Source organism: Lemur catta, chromosome 9 (genome assembly GCF_020740605.2).
Source record: "Lemur catta isolate mLemCat1 chromosome 9, mLemCat1.pri, whole genome shotgun sequence".
Taxonomy (NCBI): domain Eukaryota; kingdom Metazoa; phylum Chordata; class Mammalia; order Primates; family Lemuridae; genus Lemur; species Lemur catta.
The window spans coordinates 56,152,516-56,156,821 of record NC_059136.1 but is presented as its reverse complement, the minus strand read 5'-3'; the positions used below and the strand labels follow the sequence as shown (position 1 = coordinate 56,156,821).

At 41.9% G+C, this 4,306-nt stretch overlaps 1 pseudogene; it reads right to left on the bottom strand.

The window, feature by feature from the left end:
- Positions 1 to 1,968: 1,968 nt before the first annotated feature.
- On the bottom strand, positions 1,969 to 2,856 carry LOC123645236 (annotated as a pseudogene).
- Positions 2,857 to 4,306: the final 1,450 nt, after the last annotated feature.

Genomic DNA, 4,306 nt, shown 5'->3' with positions numbered 1-4,306 from the left:
GGGGTGAGGGGCAAACGGCTTGGCAGGGAAGAGAGCGGGGGACAAGAGGCAGGAACTTAGTGGCCTGGGAAAAGGCTAGTGTCCACTTGAGGAGAAGGGTGGACTGTGCTGGGAATGGCTGAGGAATTGTGAAGAACAAGGATATATTAATAAAACATTGATTCTGATTTCTTTGCACTTCCCTGAGATATAATTTTCCACCATAGTCTCGAACCTTCGGAAGACATCTGGGCCACCGCAGCCTGGCCTTTTTGGGTACAGTGGGCATTGGGGCAGTGCCCACCGTGGAGCAGGGAGCTCTCGAAAGGGGGCCTCATAGAGAGGATATGAGACGAAAAGCCGCGATCCATGGAAGAATAAGTGCTGTCAAAGGAGACAAGGAGAAATGGAAGCCCTGTGACAACCCTTAAGATAAGAGGAGGCCGCTGGGTTTCTCATTGCAAGAGGAACTTTTATCTTAATGATAAAGGACTGAGTGACTGTAGTAACTCAGAGGTCATTGGGGTTAAACAGACATCTGATCTGAATCAGATTAAGACATCTGATTCTTCAGTTGTGCATTCGTTCACTTGATCCTTACGACACCCACGTGAGAGAGTCCCTGTTCCCCATTCCACACTCCATGAGGACAGGGTCTTTGCCTCCTTTGGTCATTGTCGTGTTCTCAGCACCTAGAACAGTCCATGACACACAGAAGGTGCTCAGTAAATACTTGTTAAATGATTGAAAGAATTATGCCCATTTTACAAATAAGGAAACTGAGGTATAAGAATGCTAAATAACTTTCCCAGGGTCACACAGAGCAAGTTGGTTTTAACCTGAAAGCACGTGCACTTTCTTCTTCTGCAAAGCACCCCTCATCCCTCTGGCTCTCCTTGGAAAAGATCTTGTTGAAGAATCAAGTTAGGAAAAGTGGTAGTTTATGAGTAAAAGTGCTTACATGGAAAAATGCATTCCTAGGCTGACTTTTAAAGGAGAAAAATCTCTGAGGCACACACACTTATTTTGTGAATTAAATCTCTGCTGTGCCTGTCAGTATTGGTTGATGTGGGTATGGCTCCAGCTCACCAGAAGAAATGTTTTAAATGCTATCTTCTGACCTAACAAAAAGAACAAAAAAGAAAATAAGCATCATCCATAATTCTTCCCACCTTCACCTTAAACAACCAAATATTTAGGAATACTTTCTTCAGCTTTTTCTATTCAGCATTTTATTTATTTATTTATTTATCTATTTATTGACAGGGATCTCACTCTGTCACCTAGGTTGGAGTGCAGTGGTGTGATCACAGCATTGTTTTAAAGACAGCTGAGTATCTACACAAGTTCATAATATTTTACCATAAGCATATTTCCCAATATCATTAAAAAATTCTCCATAAATGTAAAGTTTAATGCCTTACTGTTTCATTCCAGGGTTCTTTCCAAAGTTGTATAGCCACTGTTACTGTCTGAATGTGTACCCCCAAATTCATACATTGAAAGAAGTCTGAGAGTGACTCCTTCCCCTTCCACCACATGAGGACACAGTGAGAAGGGATCATCTATGAACCAGAGTGAGCCCTCAACCAAACAGAATCTGCCATCGCCTTGATTTTGGACTTCCTAGCCTCCACAACTGTAAGCAATAAATTTCTATTGTTTGTAAGCTACACAGTTTATGATATTTTTGTTATAGCAGCCTGAACAGACTAAGACAGCTACCATAAGTCTTTCAAAGCAGTTAAAGAGATTGGGAACAAATGCTTAGATCATTTCCTCCCAAATACATTCCTTACACCTCTGTAAAACATCATCCAAGTAGCCCCTGTAGTCTTGGGTGATAGTGTTAGTAAAAGGACATTTCTCTTGTTCTCATTTTCAATTTAAATATTTTATTTTATTTTATTATTTTTTATTCTTTTTTTGCTTGGTCAACAAGTTTATTGTCTTTATCTGAAAAATCCTCGTAGAAAATTGCTGTTTGGTTTAGCTTTCAGCAGCCCACCCCTGAGCTCTGAGGAAGCTTGCCTTCTTTTGAGCTACCCGACCTTTCTTCTGGGTAAGGGGGCAAGGGACATTTTGGGATGATTCCATCTCTTCTTCTTAACTTCTTTCTTGGGCTTCTTCTCATAGACTGGACTATCTCGTATAGCAGCATGAGCCTTCTTCTACATCTCCTCCATCGTGTCTGGAGTAACATTGTTCTTTATGGATTGAGAGAACTGTTTCCTGTAAGCATCTTCATCTTCTTCCATTAGATAACGCATATAAAATGCAACATTCTGACCATGGTGTGCTTCCGATGGACCTCAGCATTAAATTCCTTGCTTCAGAATCATAACCAGGGAATCGTTTGGTCCTGTGAGGGATGGACAGGCCTCCACCCACAGCTCCCTTCAGTGCCCCAAAAACTCTATTTCCAGTGGTAGTTCTGGCAAGGCCTGCATCCAAATAGCGTGTGAAAGCACCAGGATGGCTGTCAGTGTTTTCCACATTGTGTTCATCTCCAGTCACCTCCACTTGGGCTTCATAGATCTTGTCAGTGCCAAACCTACTGTGAAGCCCTCGAGCCAGCGGCAGGCCAGTACAACATGCTGCAGCATAATCTGTCAGGCCAACCTTCACAGCATATTTTGGTAGTTCGTATGCGTAAGCTTCTACACGGGCATAAGCAATCTGACAAATGGTATCTCTGTTAGTCACACGAACTATCATTCTGTATTTGGGTGTGTTGTACTTATTTTTATCCTGTATCATCAAGCATTTCCAAGCACAGTCATCAGTTTTACCCTCTCGTCGTCTTCTGAATTTCACTTGGTATCTCTTAAAGTAGGCCTTATTCTTGACAACTTTAACAAACTCCATCCTGCTGAATAGAGACCCGCATTGGCGACTCTACACGGACTTGCAGGCCCAGCAGTGCTGGGTGGGGGAGCTTAAATTTAAATATTTTAAATTAATTCCTGCACATGGAAACAAACAAACAGACAAAAACAACCAGCAAACTTCAAAGTGTTAAATGAATATATATTAAACAAAAGGCTCACTTCTCTCTTCCCAAATTTCCGTCCCTGGGGGTGACACTACAGTCAGTATTTTGGGCATCTTCCAAAGATGTTCTGTTCCTATGCAAGCACGCATGTAACAGTCATCCTGATCTCTTTTCACACCAGTGATAGTGTACTCTGCAAATGGCTCTCGCCTTGCTTTGTGCTCTTAATGTAGAGAGAGTGTGGTCTAGCGGTTTAGAGCACAGTATTTGGGAGCCAGCCTTCCTGTGTTTAAATTCCAGTCCATCATTGATTAGCCATGCATTTTTGGGCAACTTACCTAATTTCTCTGTGCTCCAGTTTCCTCATCTGTAAAATTGTACTAATAATGGTACTTACTTACCTCATTGGGTCCCTGCATGGTGCTATGGGTTGAATTGTGTTTCCAAAAAAATATGTTGAAGTGCTAACCTCCAGTACCTCAGAGTGTGACTTTATTTGGAAATAGGGTCTTTACAGAAGTAATCAAATTAAAATGAGGTCATTAGGGTGAGCCCTAATCCAGTATAACTGATGTCCTTATAAAAAAGGGAAATTTGGACACAGAGACACAGACATGCATACATGTAAATGTTGGAGTCATGCTGCTACAAGCCAAGGAATGTCTGGGGTCACTAGAAGCTATTAATAGAAGAGGCAAGGAAGGATCCTTTTCCTACAGGTTTTAGCGGGAGCATAATCCTACCAACACCTTGATTTCTGACTTTCAGGTTGCAGAACTGTGAGACAATAAATTTCTGTTGTTCTAAGCCACCCAGTCTGTATTTTGTTAGAGCAGCCCTAGGACACTAATATATGTAGATTAAATGAAGTAATATATGCCCAGAATTAAAGACTATGCTTGATACTCATTAAACACTATACAAGCGTTAGCTATGATTATTATACAGATCTGCCTCATTCTATTTATTTATTTATTTATTTATTTATTTTGAGACAGAGTCTCGCTCTGTTGCCTGGGCTAGAGTGCTGTGGCGTCAGCCTAGCTCACAGCAACCTCAAACTCTTGGGCTCAAGCGATCCTCCCGGTTTAGCCTCCTGAGTAGCTGGGACAACAGGCACACACCACCACGCCAGGCTAATTTTTTCTACTTTTAGTTGTCTAGCTAATTTCTTTCTATTTTTAGTAGAGACAGGGTCTCACCCTTGCTAAGGCTGGTCTCAAACTCCTGATCTCAAGCAATCCTCCCACCTCGGCCTCCCAGAGTGCTAGGATTACAGGCATGAGCCACCATGCCTGGCCTGCCTCATTCTTTTTAATGATTGCATAATAT